The sequence below is a fragment of the Moschus berezovskii genome, chromosome 23 (assembly GCF_049115385.1).
Source record: "Moschus berezovskii isolate FMDL1 chromosome 23, NW_MosBer_1.0, whole genome shotgun sequence".
Classification (NCBI taxonomy): Eukaryota; Metazoa; Chordata; class Mammalia; order Artiodactyla; family Moschidae; genus Moschus; species Moschus berezovskii.
In genome coordinates this window covers 37598975-37617726 of record NC_142482.1, presented here as the reverse complement: position 1 = coordinate 37617726, position 18752 = coordinate 37598975, and the positions used below count along the sequence as shown (strand labels likewise).

The 18752-nt window shown below is 40.6% G+C and overlaps 1 pseudogene; it reads right to left on the bottom strand.

Annotated features, from left to right (window-relative positions):
* Nucleotides 1-1857: 1857 nt before the first annotated feature.
* The window catches only part of LOC129543061 (DLA class II histocompatibility antigen, DR-1 beta chain-like), a 32165-nt pseudogene continuing 15270 nt past the window's right edge, over nt 1858-18752 (bottom strand).

Here is an 18752-nt window from a genome sequence, read left to right as displayed (position 1 = left end):
AGCCATGAAATTAAAAGATGCTTACTCCTTGCAAGGAAAGTTATGACCAACCTAGATAGCATATTAAAAAGCAGAGACATTACTTTGTCAACAAAGGTCCATCTAGTCAAGGCTATGGTTTTTCCAGTGATCATGTATAGATGTGAGAGTTGGACTATAAAGAAAGCTGAATGCCGAAGAATTGATGCTTTCGAACTGTGGTGTTGGAGAAGACTCTTGAGAGTCCCTTGGACTGCAAGGAGATCCAAACAGTCCATCCTAAAAGAGGTCAGTCCTGGCTGTTCATTGGTAGGACTGATGTTGGAGCTGAAACTCCAATCCTTTGTGAAGAGCTGACTCATTTGAAAAGACCCTGATGCTGGAAAAGATTGAGGGCAGGAGGAGAAGGGGACAATAGAGGATGAGATGGTTGGATGGCATCACCAAATCAATGGACATGGGTTTGGGTGGACTCCGGGAATTGGTGATGGACAGGGAGGCCTGGCATGCTGCAGTTCATGGGGTCGCAGAGAGTTGGACATGACTGAGTGACTGAACTGAACTGAACTGAGTATCTTTTTAATGTCTGAAGGCTCTTTAGGAATATTTTGCATTCTGGATATTGATAATTTGTAATTTAGATTTTTTCCCTATTTTTAGCAGCCTTATAGGTGATTTATTTAAAAAATGAGAGAAAGAAAGGAGACTTTCTAGTTCTGTTCATTTTCTTTATTATGCATTTAGATTCAATTGCATTAATTTTCTCTTTATTATTTCATTTCTTTTATTTTTTCAGTTAAATTTACTTTTCCTAGATTCTTCAGTTAAAAGCTTAGATCTTTGAATTTTATATGTTTTTATTTTCATACAAATATAAATATATACTTGTATTTTAAATCTATAAATTTCCCTCTGGAGATTTCCCTCTGAAGATTGCTTTGGTTGTATATAACAAATTATGAAAGTCTATTTTAACATCCCAATAGTTTTCTAATTTCTTATCTAATTTATTCTTTGATAAGCTATGGATTATTGAGAAGTGTATTACTTCACTTCCAAAAACTTGGCTATTATCTCAACTAAATATTCCTAATTACAGAACACAGAAAACTCGAGATAAAACAGAGAAATGAAGCAAAGAAATCTACTGGACCCACACATGACTGAAATTCAGGAATAAAAATTAAAACTGTGATTGAATCTTGATGAAATTCTCCTGTTGGGGTTCGGGAAGTCTGTCCCCAAATATGGCACAATGGTATATTGATTATTTTGAATTAATGTTACTTATGAAGTGGCTAATGCAAGAGAGACACTCTGATCCTCCTTTCTATCTCCCTAAAAGCAGGAAATAATCTCTCATGCAAAAGATGTGATGGGGACAAAATAGATAATTAAATAGTTAATCCCACTAGGGGATTGTAAGTAAAAAATATGGGAGATCCCTGTAAGTTAATGATGACTTCAGAAAGCAGGTTCGCTTAATCACAAAACCAAGCAGGCTTGCTTAGCAACAAAACCATGAAACAGTAGCCTAATACGTGCCCACAAACAACAAAACAATGGTGGCATAAGACCCACATCCTGCCCAGTGAGCTCAGGGAGTTAATGATCCCTCAGACATGCTCTCTGCACACATAAAAAACATTCAATTGTAGACCAGCTTGACTACTTAGGGACAAGAAAACTCCCCCACTCAACCTGGAGGAGGAGCTAATGATGAAAACAACGTGTCTACTCAAGAAAGACAAAGAAGGTCTTCTCCCCCTCCCCATTTTTCCTTTGACTGTAAAATTGTAGCTCAGGAAGTTCTTGGGTCAGTCTGGGCATGTCTGGCTCACCCGCCTGTAAACCTCACAGGCATCCTATTCTAGTAAATCACTTCTCGTCTACCACTTCGCCCTCTCGCTGAATTCTTCTCTGCACTGAGACATAAAGGACGATGGTACCGGAGCTCTTCGGAGCCTTCTGAAATGACAACAAGCAGTTCAGATGGACACCCTGCTTCTGGAGGTAAGACACACTTAGCGCCAGAGAGAGGAATTCAGGCCAAGAAGCCGGTATAAACAAACTTTGTTGCTTTTTTCATTTACTACCTCAAACCCAAACTCCCTTTAGATTCTTCACTATTGCAGCGTCCCAAACCTAAGTTTCTTTGTCCTGTCAATTACTCACTAATTTGTTTCTTTGTCTAAAAAGCATAAAAGCTGCCTGCTCTGGCCACTTCTTAGATCCTGTTTCTATGAGTCCTCCATGCACCCGAGTTAGAATTAGTTTCTCTTTCTCCTGTTAATCTGTCTTGGGTCAATTTTATTATTAGCTCTGCCAAAAAGAACTCAAGAAGGATAGAAAGGGAAATTCCCATCCCCACTTTTTTCTACTTTTTTTCCTTGAAAGTAGATGCTTCTCATTCTACGTCTATTTGAGAAAAACTCTGCAAAAACATGTCGGTAAAAGGTATTCAGATGGAAGGGAGGCTCTTAGGGTTGAATACAAAAGGGACCAGGAAATAATGAAGATAAAGTACTGCCTTCAGTACTGGGGATTTCCAGGCCAAGGGGCAGGGGCTGAGGAAGCTACCAAGAAAGGTATTTTCCACAGGAGCAAACCTACAGACCACCTGACCTGCGTCTTGAGAAACCTGTATGCAGGTCAGGAAGCAACAGTCAGAACTGGACATGGAACAACCGACTGGTTCCAAATAGGAAAAGGAGTGCGTCAAGGCTGTATATTGTCACCTTGCTTATTTAACTTATATGCAGAGTACATCATGAGGAACGCTGGGCTGGAAGAAGCACAAGCTGGAATCAAGATTGCTGGGAGAAATATCAATAACCTCAGATATGCAGATGACACTACCCTTATGGCAGAAAGTGGAGAGGAACTCAAAAGCCTCTTGATGAAAGTGAAAGAGGAGAGTGAAAAGGTTGGCTTGAAGCTCAACATTCAGAAAATAAAGATCATGGCATCTGGTCCCATCACTTCATGGGAAATAGATGGAAAAACAGTGGAAACAGTGTCAGACTTTATTTTTTGGGGCTCCAAAATCACTGCAGATGCTGATTGCAGCCATGAAATTAAAAGACGCTTACTCCTTGGAAGGAAAGTTATGACCAACCTTGATAGTATATTAAAAAGCAGAGACATTACCTTGCCAACAAAGGTCCGTCTAGTCAAGGCAATGGTTTTTCCTGTGGTCATGTATGGATGTGAGAGTTGGACTGTGAAGAAAGCTGATTGCCGAAGAATTGATGCTTTTGAACTGTGGTGTTGGAGAAGACTCTTGAGAGTCCCTTGTACCGCAAGGAGATCCAACCAGTCCATTCTAAGGGAAATCGATCCTGGGTGTTCATTGGAAGGACTGATGCTAAAACTGAAACTGCAATACTTTGGCCACCTCATGCGACGAGTTGACTCACTGGAAAAGACTCTGATGCTGGGAAAGGTTGGGGGCGGGAGGAGAAGGGGACGACCGAGAATGAGATGGCTGGATGGCATCACCGACTCTGTGGACATGAGTTTGAGTGAACTCCGGGAGTTGGTGGTGGATAGGGAGGCCTGGCGTGCTGTGATTCATGGGGTCACGGAGAGTCGGACACGACTGAGTAACTGAACTGAACTGAACTGAAACCTACAGAATCTCTTTGTGGATTAAAGGTGAAGCTAACACTTCCATGCTGGAGAACAGGTGAGACAGATGGTTTTTCTTCTTATGAGTGTCATTGTATTCACTTCAGTTTAGGAGTCCTGCAGGAGACAAAGGAGAGCGTTGCTTTACTAATTCTACAAGCAGTTTGTTTTCCCCTCCTCCAAAGGGTCTCACGTTAAAGCAGTACTGTAAGAAGGGGGAAAAATTCTACATCTCCCTGAGCCAAAGCTACTTGAGAGAGCTTTTATTAAGTGGCAAGAAGTTTAGAATTCAGAATCTTTCTCATGATGTCTGTCTCCTGTCTTGTCATCTCTATGATCAATTCTAGGAGACCGTGTGTGTGTGTGTGCGTGTGTGTGTGTGTGTGTGTGTGCACTCGTGCCCTCACACATGTTCAGTCATGTCTGACTCTTCCAACCCCAGGGACTGTAGCCCCCAGGCTCTTCTGTCCATGAAAATTTCCAGGCAAGAATACTGGAGTGGGTTGCCATTTCCTATTCCAAGGGATCTTCCCAACTCAGGGATCAAACTCATGTCTCTTGCGTCTCCTGCATTAGCAGGTAGATTCTTTACCACTGAGCCAGAGACCAAATCTATCTCTAAAAGAGGATTAAAGGCCATTACCTGCTGGCTGAAGTCCACAGTGTCCAGGAAAACAAAAGGGAAGATGTATACATATTTACAAGATATGGAGGCAGTTGTGTTACCAGATTCAATGTCCTCAGACCCAGAGCCCCATCTGAAATACACCATAACCCACACCACATGACGCCAGGGCAGAAAGGAGAACTTGTGACCCATGAAGCTTCTGCCACACAAATCCAGTATAATTTCATCACCCTGGGTCTCTTCCTGCATTTGTCCTAGGATCTCCACCCCGAATCACCAAGCATGTTAACCTTTCCTTTATCTCTACAGGTCATAACCTCTTATGTTTCAACTATAAGTAATCAAGGACTATTGATTTCTGGATTTCCAGGAAATTCAGAAATCAATAGGGGAAATAAAGGCTTTATACAGTGTCATTGAGACAGAGAACTGAGCAAAGCCATCTTTCTTCTTTTCTAAAACAGAATTTAGAAAGATGCAAATGATAACCCTGTATACGAGACAGCAAAAGAGACACAGATGTATAGAACAGTCTTTGGGACTCTATGGGAGAGGGTGAGGGTGGGATGATTTGGGAGAATGGCATTGAAATATGTATATAATCATATGTGAAACGAATCGCCAGTTCAGGGTCGATGCATGTTACAGGATGCTTGGGGCTGATGTGTAGGGATGACCCAGAGGGAGGATAAGGGGAGGAGGGAGGTGGGAAGGGGGTTCAGGAAAGGGAACCCATGTACACCCGGGGTGGATTCATGTCAATGTATGGCAAAACCAACCAATGTAATATTGTAAAATAAAAATAATAATTAAAAAAAAGACTCATGCAAAAAAAAAAAACAAACAAGCCTGTGGGTGTGGTCTCAGCTGCAAGCAGGCTCCTTACCTTTCTGATTCCTGAAGTGGGTGAACAGCCCCACCGCAAGGAAGAGCAGACCCAGAACAAATCCCCCTGTTCCACTCAGCATCTTACTGTGAGCAGAGTCAGACTATGCCCCTGAGAAAAGAAGCTAGTTTTAGTGATTTTTATCTGAAATCCAACTTGGCTAATTGCGACTCTGAGACTGAGAGCTTCAAGAATGAGGGAAGGCAACTGGAAGAACTAAAATAACTGACCACTGTTGGAGAAAAAATTTAAAAATCACACTGAGTAGCTACAAGGTTCAGGCACTGACTCACTTCAGTATCACAGCCCTGACATAAGGCCACATGACTTCAATGTCATGATGGATGAGAAGTCAGGGATTGAATGAAATTAAGTATCTTCTCTTAGGTGACAGAGTAAGGTTGGACTCCTCTCAAGTCAGGAAAAGTCCCTACATTAGACAGGATGTGCCCTTCAAACAAGAATGAACTCAGAGCAACAGTATCAGAAGTACAAGCCCAATCTAAGGCAGGGGATGGGTGCCCAGGGCCATTCAGTGACCATGACTTGAGATTTCATGGAGCTTCAGATGGGGGACACCTCTTTTCTCCTTGTCAGGCAGAACTGCCTCCCCTAGGCGTACAGGTATTTGGAAAAACTATCACAGGATAAACTATTAGAGGATTTCTATCACAGGATATCACACGGCACCCCCAATAACCTCAGCTGAAGACAGGAGAACAAGAAGCAAATGAACACATGGTGTAGGGAGAAGAACACCTGACACTCAGGGGTAAACAAGCCCCCTCCATGGTGGGGGAGGAACTTACGAGATCAAAAAGCTTCTCACTGTATTCCACTGTGAGAGGGCTCATCCATTTGGGGTGATCCACTTGGCAGATGTAGACCTCTCCACTCTGAGGAATTGATTCAAGCATCTCCATGGTCTGGAAAGTCTGGTCTCCATTCTGGATCAGGCCTGTGGAGATCACCCCAGCCTCCTTTTCCTGGCCTTTCCAGAACCACCTGACTTCAACATGGCCCAGAGAGAAACCATTCACAGAGCAGACCAGGAGGTTGTGGTGCTGCAGGGGCTGGGTCTTTGAAGGATACACAGTCACTTTCTCCACTAGGAGAGAAAAAGCAGAGGGAATAAGTGAGTAAGACAGTAAATTTCCCTGGCTGCCTTTCTGCCCCCAGTCGCTAGTCCCATGCTCCAGTCTTGGCAGACCTCTCTGAAAACTGTCCATGTGACCCATCAGGAATTAGAACCATGAGCCTAGACTTTAATTCCTACAACACAGGACTGTTAGATTTCAGAGATGTGGAGGAAATTTATTTTGTTTTGTTTTTTCATAGCCCCAAAGAATTATTCATTATTGAACTGATGTGTTTACCAATCTTTGCAAGGTATATAGGGTTGACTAAAAAATTAGTCACAACCTGTAAGTAGAGAGTTATTTTATTTGGTGGGAATGTTAAGGTATCTGAGCCTGGGAGATGGCATCTCAATGGCCCTGAGAAAACTGTTCTGAGGAAGCGGGAAAGGGTCAGGCTATATACAAGTTTGCAACGAAGAGGACAGGCAGTCTAAACATCAAAAATTATTGTTAAGTAAGGAAAACCAGATATCAAGTTAAGGAATTTAGTGTTCTTCTATGCATGGGAAGATGCAAGAGTCTGGGATTATTGAAGTCATTCCTTCCATATGCATCTCTGCTATCTGGGGTCAGCATCCTGCATATTTACAGAGATATTTTTCTGTTTCTTAAATTCCCTTTGAGCCTTCCTACTCACACTGGAGGGCTGAAATCACTGATGACTGTGACCTTAAGTTCCTTGTGTAGAGAGTGGCACTGCTTGTCAGCATGGCTCAGAAATTCACATTTGAAGGGCTGGAATTGCAGATAGCTGTGACATTTCTTGCCCACTCATATGGCAGGAAATATTCCATTTCACAATAGCATATTACTAAATGCATGATTTCTGGAGCCAGAATGCCTGAGTTCAAAGACTTGCACTGCTTTGCCCAGCTATAAATGGGATGATAATACTAGTTTGTGTATCAGAGTTGTGTGAGGATTAACGTACCTAAAACAATGGCTGGAACTTAGTTTTCAAAATACTTTAGATATTTGCTATCGTTTTTTACTTGGAGAGAAAATGTTATTCAAAGCAGTGTGGATAATTGGGGAACAGCTTGAGATAGATGGGGAGATGGAGAAAAAAGTTCCTGAGAATGCTACGCTCATACCTTAGAACACCCAAGAAAGTGATCTAACTCTGGGAAACAGGAATAGACAACAGTGATTCTGAAGCTTTATGAGTTGAGTCCCAAGAAAAGCCTGAGCTCTGAAGGAGAAGGAAAGGAGCAAATAGTCATTTATTTAAAAAAAGAACACCTACAATTACACTCAGTTGATCAATTTCTCTCCTTTGCAAAATGAAGTGAAAGTGTTAGTCACTCAGTTGTGTCCAACTCTTTGCAACCCAATGGACAGCAGCTCTTCCATGGAAGTCTCCAGACAAGAATACTGGAGAAGGTAGCCATTCCCTTCTCCAGGGGATCTTCCCAACCCAGAGTTTGAAGCTGGGTCCCCCATATTGCAGGCACATTCTTTGCTATATCAGCCACCAAGAAGGCCCCCTTTGCAAAATAAGCAGTCTTTTTACTGAACTTATCATTTTATAACAGTCTCTCTTTTTTTAAGCTGACATTTGAGCTCAGGGTAGAGTCTGAGATTCATTAATATGTGTGCTTAGTGCCCGAGACAATCCCCACACCACCAGCCATAGTAAATACAATTATTATTTTTTTAAAGGTGAAAACTGTTGGAAAAACATTTTTACAATAACACAAAATGGCAGATTTAAGATAGGCAGCAAATTTTCAATAACAATTTTGAAGTAATTTTATTAAATATAAATGTTTAAATTTCTAACATGGGAAATAACAAACAAAATCAAAATATAAACTACAAACAAGATAAAATACTGAATCAACTACCAGCAAAGTGTTTATTATAATGCATAGAGAATCCATAAAACCACTGAGAAAAACACAAAGATCTAAGAGATAATAAACTTTAGATAATTCTTAAAGTTGTAACAGAGGTTTGCCAATAAATATGTGAAAATGTTCAGGAACCTTAGAAATTAAAGATATATAAAATAAAAACAAAATGATATAAAATATCAACTATTTGGCAATACTGAAAAAGATCTAACAAAGGGAAATGTCAGGTAAATTGTTCCCACTATAAAAAGAAGCAACTACTTAAATTAAATTAAATTAGACTACTTAAATACAACCAGCATTATAAAAATAGTAACATCAGTATGTTAAGTCAGTCAGTTCAGTCACTCAGTCATGTCTGACTCTTTGTGACTCCATGGACTGCAGCACGCCAGGCTTCCCTATCCATCACTAACTCCCAGAGCTTGCTCAAACTCATGTCCATCGAGTTGGTGATGCCATCCAACCATCTCATCCTCTGTCATCCCCTTCTCCTCCCACCTTCAGTCTTTCCCATCATCAGGGTCTTTTCAAATGAGTCAGCTCTTCACATCAGGTGGCCAAAGTATTGGAGTTTCAGCTTCGGCATCAGTCCTTTCAATGAATATTCAGGACTGATTTCCTTTAGGATGGACTGGTTGGATGTCCTTGCAGTCCAAGGGACTCTCAAGAGTCTTCTCCAACACCACATTTCAAAAGCATCAATTCTTTGGTGCTCAGTTTTATTTACAGTCCAACTCTCACATCCATACATGACTACTGGAAAAACCATAGCTTTAACTAGACGGCCCTTTTTCTGCAAAGTAATGTCTCTGATTTTAAATATGCTGTCTAGGTTGGTCAGGGCTTTTCTTCCAAGGAGCAAGCATCTTTTAATTTCATGGCTGCAGTCACCATCAGCAGTGATTTTGCAGCCCCAAAAAAATAACGTCTCATTGTTTCCCCAACTATTCTCCATGAAGTGATGGGACCAGATGCCATGATCATAGTTTTCTGAATGTTGAGTTTTAAGCCAATTTTTTCACTCTCGTCTTTCACTTTTTTCACTCTCGTCTTTCACTTTTTTTTCTTTTTTTTTTTCGTCTTTCACTTTTATCAAGAGGCTCTATAGTTCTTCACTTTCTGCCATAAGTAAAAAAAAAATTATAATTTGGAAAGGTGATTTCAAAATCATTTCAACCATGTAAAAATAATACATCCTAAGAAAACCAAAAAAGGAAGAAAGTTAGACCTAAAAGATGTCTCACAAAGATTGGCAGGTGATTCTTTACCCCTGAGCAACCAAGGAAGAGCCTACCTTCCTTTTAGGCATCAAATCTAATGAAAGTGATGGACAAAACCCAACCACAAGAGGATTAATTTTACACAGGAGTCAGAAATGTCAGAAGAAAAGTGTGGAGTTCTAGAACAAAGAATAATTATGTTAGAGTGTCAGAAGTTCCTGAAGAATGACATTTAAGATGTGAGCCAAAAGGTAGTGTTGATGTGAAATAGAGGAATAGAGGAAGAGGCGGGGTGTGTGTGTCTGGGGGCAAAGGGAGGCGTATTTTAGGTAAAGGTAATAGCATGTGTAGAAGCTTGAAAGAGACACACTACTCTATGAAAGCAGAAAAAATAAAAATAAAAGCAATTCACTGAAGCACAGAGATTGAGAATGGAGACTGAAAGATTCCACTAGAAAAATTACAGGAACCGACTGCTTAAAAGCTTGCAGGTGATGTTAGAAATTTGAATTTATGCTCAATGTAATGGGAAACTTTTGAAGAGTTTCAAGGAGTTTAAAACCATGATCCCAATGTACATCTACCTTTTCTGCATTTCCAAATCCAGAAAACCATATTTCTCTTAAAACAACAAAACAAAAGTACTTTGTGCCAGAACTTGTTTAGCAAATCTGACCTGCTGGGGTGCATACTATGTCACTTCAGTTCAGTTCAGTTCAGTCACTCAGTTGTGTCTGACTCTTTGCGACCCTATGGACCGTAGGAGAAGGCAGTGGCCCCCCACTCTAGTACTCTTGTCTGGAAAATCCCATGGACGGAGGAGCCTGGTTGGCTGCAGTCCATGGGGTCGCAAACAGTTGGACACGACTGAGCGACTTCATTTCACTTTTCACTTTCATGCATTGGAGGAGGAAATGGCAACCCACTCCAGCGTTCTTGCCTGGAGAATCCCAGGGACGGGGGAGCCTGGTGGGCTGTCGTCTATGGGGTTGCACAGAGTCGGACATGACTGAAGCGACTTAGCAGCAGCAGCAGCAGCAGCATGGACCATAACCCACCAGGCTCCTCTGTCCATGGGATTCTCCAGGTAAGAATACTGGAGTGGGTTACCATGCCTTCCTCCAGGGGATCTTCCCAACCCAGGGATGGAACCTGCATCTCTTGTGTCTCCTGCACTTGCCACTTGCATCACCTGGGAGAAGTCAAATATGTCTCAGAACTCTTAGAGGTTACATGTGCTTCTGTAGTTTTAATATACATTTGTTAAATATACATATATGTATAAATAATACACATATTTTATGTTTTGTCTTTAACTGAATTGTGAAAATGTCAGGAAGAGTTAAACAACTCTTGTTAAAAGTGCGATAACTAAACGAAGCCATCTGACAGCCTCAAAGGAATGAAAAGTAGAATTATTGCAGAAATTTGAGGCATTTTCCTGAAAAAATATCTGTGGCAGTCACCACTATTTGTGACTTGTAAAAGTCAAGTTGTTGAAAGTTAAGAAGTTGTGATGATAAAACACTCATGAAATTTTGAAAGACATTGCATAAGGCAAGACGTGAAAATGAAGATCTTGAACTTGAGTTCATTGAGTAGATTCAACAAGAAAGTGGTGAATTTATGCAACTGTCGTGTTTTGTTTGGGTAATGAAACAAAACCAAACCATAAATAACCTTATTAAAAGATGAGTATGCATATAAAGTATGAGTCTAGAATTTTTAGAAGCAGCACAGCATAAGCAAAGTGTGTTTTCAATCTCTACACTACTGACATTTGTACCAGGTAATTATTTGTGATTGTGGGAGTGAGGGCTCTTCTGCATAGTGCAGGATGTCTACCATCATCCCTGGTTCTACCAACTAGATGTCAGAAGAAACTGTGACAGCCAAAAATGGACCCAGGAATTGCCAATGGTTCCAGTAGGAAGGGGAGGGAAACAGGGTGGGGGAAGGAAGGGAGGAGGGGCCACTGACCACAACTGCTGTAAATGAACCAACCTGAAAAAAAATCTGTGGTCAAAAAAAAAAAAAAAACACTGTTGATTATGATTCAGCGGAGAATTACATTTAAACATCTGACAATATTTTATCTGTTGAAAATCTTGACCCTACATGAAATTTCTATTTTTTTAGGAATCCTATCCTCGTGAAAAACTATTTTTTCCACAAAATAAATTTGTTCAGGACAAAGGTTTACCAATTTCTTTGCCTTGCCAAGCAATCACCAAGTCATATAATTTATCCTTCACATCATATTCTCTCTTAATTTCTCTGCCACTGTCTACTACTTATCCATAGTGGCAAATTATTATAGTCACAGGCATTTTATTCCTGTTCAATGTTCCAACTAATTCATTTTCTAATTTGGTCTCCAACTCCCAATAATGCAATTGCACCAGATTACCAGGCTTGGAAGATGTAGAACTCTTTGTAGTCAAGTCCTCTCAGAAAGGGAGAAACTAAGAAGATGACATTCTCATTTAGACAGTTTACAAAAAAAAAGCAAGTCCCCAGATTTTAAGACCCTCACTTAGAAACGATGGCAGAGAGAAGGACACACTGGATCAGAACAGGCACATTTTACCATGCAGAAATTCCCTAAGTACCTTCTTTACAGATAAGAAAGTTACACTTTCTTTTTAATGGGTGAAGTTGCTGTTCACTGTAGCACTGTTAGTCCAGCTCAGGTGTCCAACTTAAGATCACCAGATTTAGCAAATAAAAGTGCAGAATGGCCAGTGAAATTTGCATTTCAGATAAACTATCATTGTTTAGCTGGAATTCAGGTTTAACTGGGCAGCCTGTATTGTATTTGTCAACCCTAGCCCAACTTACTAATACAGTCTCAGAAGGAACATATTGAATGCTTTTCTGTGTTCTTCAACACAAACCCAGGACAGTCTGCACATAGTGTGAACCCTGATGGATTTCTTCAAATAAATGCAAAATGATCGTATATATTGGAACTAGCATTCCTTGCATACTCCTCACACACTAGCACATGTGAACCTCAGAAATTTTTATCACTAATTCAGACTTAATTAAGCCACTATTTACTAATCATCGTTGAGTTCAGTTCAGTCGCTCAGTCGTGTTCAACTCTTTGTGACCCCGTGAGCCACAGCACTCCAGGCCTCCCTGTCCATCACCAACTCCCGGAGTTTACTCAAACTCATGTCCATTGAGTCGAGAAGCCCAAGCTACAGAATTAGGAAGTGTCATTTGGAACATGAGCTCGTACACTTGGGTTTTTAACCTGAGTTAAAATATCCAACAGCCTAATGGATTTAACAATAGTATGCTCCTCATAGGATATTGTTAAGTGTGAAATTATTAATAAATAGTGACTCTTCCTAGTGCTGATCATGTAAATATTCAATAAATATACTGACATTTTAATTTTATAACCCTTAAGAATGCAGGCTTAGAAGATACTCTTATTTTTTAACTTCCTGAAGTGAATAATATCTTCACCATCATTTGAGTTCCTCTCTGACCTCAACTTATTTCACCCCTCAACCTGCTTGCTCTGCTCCAGCCACTCTTTCTTTCTGTCCCTTAAACACAGCAAGCATCTTCCCACATCTGGCCTTTCTCATGTTCCCTTTTCAGAAACACTTGTCCCTCAGCTGCTTCACATGACTAGCTTCTTCTCCTCATTCACATCTCAACTGAATGTCTCTTTGTCAGGTAGAGCCCCCTAGACACCTGAATTAAGTTGGATGAATCCCATTTTCTCTGTCCCATAACACAGATTTTGTTTGCCAGAGCCCCATTGCTCACTGAAATGTCCTCATATTCGCTTTGTGTTGAATACTTACTGGATTGCCGTCTTTCTCTCCTGTCATTAGATAAGTTCTGTTGATGACAGAGGTTTTCATATCTTAATCAAATAGAATTGTCTGAGCCAAGAACAGAGTCCAGAATAGAGCAGTTGCTTAGAAAAATACTTTTGGTCAAAATGAATAAACCCAGGATCCTAGGAACTGATCTTTGCGAGAATCCTGGAAAGCAGGAAAAGGCTCAGGGCTAGCACTCTTTTATTCTAATGGTACATTACATCCCTTCTACTTCCTATAAGAAATTCAGACAAATTTCTTCTTTCTCCACCTACTAGTTGGAATAAACATTCAAAGGGAGGAAATGGTCATTTTAAGAAACAGGGAGAGTTCACTATGTTTTAAATAGTTCAATGAATCTATTATAGTGCTGAGGGTCTGTGCCAACTTTGGGGATTTTCAAATCTGGTGATGGTGTGGTTGGAAAAAGAATAGGAAGGAGTTAAAAGTTTATATAAGCAAATATAACTGATTAAGGGAAACAGAGGACAATCTTACGAAATGTGGACCTGAGACCCCAAGAGGCTACTGAGTTTCCTCAACTTACTTATTGGTTTTCAGCCCAATGGGATGGAAACAACTGTCACACTCTCTGTACCCTGTTCAGGGCACATGGCTTGCCATGTGAAATGGCTGATATTTGACTATGACCTACACAATCAGAATTTCATATAATTTATTCTATACTCATTGAATTATTGGATACTTGTATGCTCAGGTCAGAGAAAGGGGAGTTATAGGAGAAAATGATAGCATAGAAAGGCTCAAAATAGATTCATGATGGTTACTAACCTGTGCTGGGTTTTCAGAAGATGCCTTGAGTTCTTTAAGGCATCAAAAAACACCCCATATTTACTCCTTTTCTACGTGGTCATTTCAAGTACTAAGAAACCCTGCTTCAGCTCCAGGGTTGGAGCTGATAAATAAATAAATAAATAAAGACAAATAAAGAGAAAATTAACTCTGTCAAAGAACATCTAGTACAAGGATTCAAGTTTTTATAAACATTGGGATTTGGGGAAAAAGGAAAGAGGATAATGGGGGTGGTCCCTTGATACATCCTCCCACTGGGAGAAATAGCATCATCACAGATCCTGTTGAGGACATAACACGACCTTTTAGATCAAGTCTCCCTGGTGGCTCAGCTGGTAAAGAAATCTGCCTGCAATACAGGAGACCCTGGTTTGATTCCTGGATCAGGAAGATGCCATGGAGAAGGGATAGGCTACCCACTCTAGTATTCTTGGGTTTCCTGGTGGCTCAGATGGTAAATAATACACTTGAAATTCGGGAGACCCAGGTTCAATCCCTAGGTTGGGAAGATCCCCTGGAGGAGGGCACAGCAACCCACTCCAGTATTCTTGCCTGGAGAATCCCCATGGATGGAGGAGCCTGGTGAGCTATAGTCCATGGAGTCACAAAGAGTCAGACATGACTGAGCAACTAAGCACAGCACAGCACTCCTTAGTTCTTTAGATCTGTCATAAAATCTTCAGGGAAACTTTCCCTTTTTCTTGCACAATTCAAAATAATAAAGAGAACTACTGAACGAAAAATTAAGACTATTTTTTCTAAATTTTCTCAGATACCTGAAGGGATGGGAAGCAACGATGGAGATGCAAGACTCTTTCATTGGAAGGGAGTTGAGAAGAAATAGACTATAGATATGGTGGCTGCGTATGCCACTGTCATAGAAAGGGCAAGTATGCAGGAACTGTTTGTTGCAGGTTGGAGTCCCAATCTCTAAGGGACATGGTCTCGACATAGAGACTAAGGTACTCTTTCTTCTCCCACACTACAATAGCTCAGCACCCAAGGGGTGCACTTACATTGGGTCTCCCTGGCCCAAGCCAAGAGAGGGCTTGGCCCCATCAGCACTAACAGAGCTGCCATCCAGGAGCCTCTGGAGAAATGCAGACATACCATGCTGGAGAACAGGAAAGGAAAGGGTGAGGAGAGCAGGTGAGTATCACTCAGTGAGGACGAGAACCCTCCCCCGACCCGCATCCCAAGTAACACCAATCAAGAAGCTCATTTCTATGTTCCTGGATCAGGTGATCTTAGTGTGGGACCTAATCAGCATCTGTTATCTATGATATCATCAGTTGCTGGTCATACATTCAATATGAATGTCCTTCTCTGAAACTTCGACTTTTCTAAGCCTGCCCTGTTTTGGTGTCTGCAGGGCAGGAATAGAGACGCAGATGTAAAGCACAGACATCATCAGTCCTCTGTGATGACCTAGATGGATGGGGGCATGGTGGTGGGAGGGTGGGCCATGAGAGAGGGGATATATGCATACATACAGCTGATTCACTTCATTGTACAGCAGAAACTAACACCACAGTGTAAAGCAATTATACTCCAATAAAAAAGGGGGGGTCTTCCCTTGTGGTCCAGTGGCCAAGACTCCACACTCCCAATACAAGGGGCCCAGGTTTGATCCCTGGTCAGGGAACTAGATCCCATGTGCTGCAACTGACAGTTCCCATGCTACAAATGAAAGAACTCACAACAAAGATCAAAGATCCTGCATGCCACAACTAAGACCCAGGGCAGCTCAATAAATACATATCTTTTTTAAAAGATTGTTCTTAATTTAGTGCTTTAAGTGTTTGATCTGGTTATATCTGACATGTTTTATCTGGGCCCGAATTGAGAGCCAGCTGTGCTTCATGTTTGAGCATAAAGAGCATTCATCTCTCTTGCTTGAAGATACAGATATTTCAACAAAAGTACATGCGAGTGTGTTTAGGAGCTGAAGCATTAAAGAGCAGATGATTGCAATTTAGGAGAACTTTGATCCTTTTTGCACTAGTTGTAGATTTGGGGAAATTATAGTTGACATGAAGGTACTGTGACCTTTCTCAATACTGAAAAATGCTATGATTCTGTGGACGCTTTAAGGAACACCATCCCCTGGTAACTGGTGATGTGACAGAATTACAGCTGCTGATTATAGTCTGTACTTCCTGACAGGAAGCGAAGTCTTTCATAAACTAAAGGAAATGGAAATTTAGTCGGTAACTTAACGAGTGAAAAAACTTCCCAGGTTTGTCTCCTGGTGCTGTCCAAGTTTAGTGGCACCTCCAAAATATTCATAGAAAAAAAGGTTTAGAGTAGGTTATCTCTGTGGAATGGAGGATCTTGAAGGTATCTTTGTAGCATTTAATCTAAGAATATGCTAAGGCCAGCTGTCCTGATCAAAGTTTGCACGAGGTTGAAAGATCGATAAAAGTCAAAGTCAGCTGTTGGTGCACTTTTGCTTTAGAAGAATTAATAGAGAATAGAATTACCATGTTAGGCGCTCAACCATGTCCTATTCTTTGGCACTGCATGGACTATAGCCCACCAGGCTCCTCTGTTCATGGAATTCCCCAGGCAAGATTACTGGAGTAGGTAGCCATTCCCTTCTCCAGGGGATCTTCCTGACCCAGGGATCAAACCCATGTCTCCTGCATTGCAGACAGATTCTTTCCCATCTGAGCCACCAGGGAAGCCTGTTAATGTTTTATATAAAAACAAAAACGTGTTCAATTCCTTATTCCTGGCTCCCATTAGGATTTTTCTTATTTTATTGGGAACATGTCCTCTTATTATTCACCTTCTCTTGCTTTATAACAAGAAAATATATAAGAATATGTTGCTAATTAGTAAATAGAATCCTATGAAAAAAACTATCAGTTATATCCTTTGATGTAGTCATATAATAATCCATGGGGTTGCAAAGAGTCACACACGACCTAGAAACTAACACTTTCACTTTACACAGCAGAAGTTGAACAGGACTGCCTTTCCCTCTGCTTTTAGAGTGGAAAAGCCCTCTACTCTGGCCTCCCATCCCCCACCTTCTTCCTCCCCTCTCAACAGCAACAGGGCCTGTGACTCAGGAGATCCCCACGCTCCATTCAGAAGTGCCCCAGGCAGCAGCCAGGCACAAGTGACCCAGCAGGTACAGATGGCCAACACTTCTGACAGAGGCAGTGAAATTGCCAACTCTCAGATAGAACTAAGAGGTAGGGCAGGTAAAAGAAACCAAAAATATGCGATGTAGCGCCACCTACTGGAACACATAGAAAGAACTCTAATTTCTAAAGGGAGAATCATTAGAATTAAGGTTTTAAATTTTTCTGAAGTTTTACCTAAAGAAAGGTGTTACTTCAGATGCACCAGTAAAGGAACAACCCATCAACCACCATGAAGCACCACTGTTACATGGTATCACAAAAAGAAAATGACAGTTTTCCCGGAACCAAACTTAAAGTCATGGATTATTGTGATCTGATAAGAGAATTCAAAATAGCAAGCTACAAGAAAACCCAGAAAGGCAGTTCAGTGAACTCAGGAATAAAATTAATAAACATAAGGAATATTTACAAAAGAGGTAGAAACTCTAAAAAAAAAGAGAGAGAGATAAACCAAAATTCTAGAGCTGAAAAAATCAATAAATTAGGTGAAGAATGCATTAGAAGCACTGGAAATAGGGCAGAGCACAAGGAAGAGAGAATTAGTGAGTTTAAAGAGAGAAATCTAGAAATAATACAAGTAGAAGAGGAAAGAGAATCAAGATCTAAAAACAAATGTGGAAATTCTATAAGAGTTATCTGACTTTTGCAAAGGAAAAATTAGGACAATGGGTACACAGAAAAAGAAAAGAGGAAGAAGAAAGTAGAGAGTTTTCTCAAAGAAATAGTAGCTGAGAAATTTCTAAACTTGGGAAAGGAACTGGATATGCAGGTCCACAAAACTAAGAACAAACCTAATTATCTCAAAGCAAAATCACCTCTCCAAGACACATTATATTAAGCCTCCCAAAAATTAATGACAGAGAGAATTTTAAAAGAGGCCAAGGAAAAAGGATGGTATATGCCAAAGGAACCCTCATTAGACTATCAGCATATTTCTCAGCAGATACTCCACAGGAAGGTGAAATGACAAGCTCAAAATTCTGAAAGGTAAAAACTGTCAGTCAAGAATAGTCTAACCAGCAACATTATCATTCAAGTAAGAAGGAGAAATAAAGGCCTTCCCAGACAAACAAAAGCTGAAGGGGGCCATCAACTAAATCCTTGTAAGAAATGTTAAAAGTGCCCTTCTACCTGAGACAAAAAAGCAAAAGTACACAAAACCTTAAGGAAGTGATATATCGACAGACAGAATCAGAAAACTGCAACTTTATCACAACAGATTTTTAAACACTTGGTTGTAGTATGAAGGGGAAATGGAGAAAAAAGCAGTAAAAATAGCTATAGCTGCCTCAATTTGGTAACAAGTTCACAACATGGAAAGGGGCATTTTGAGATAACAGAAACATTAGAAAGGACAAGGAGAAGGATGGAACCTGTATGGACAAATGGAGACACACTGATGTCAGCAGAAAAAGGACTGTTTTATCTGTAAGACATTTTATATAAACCTCATGGTAACCATATGATGTAAATCTAGAGCAGAGATATGAAACAAAAAAGAGGAAACAGAAAAACATTATGCAAAACCAACAAGCTAAAATGGCAGACAGAAGCACAAGGAAAAGGAAGTACAGAGCAGCCAGAAAAGATAAAATGTT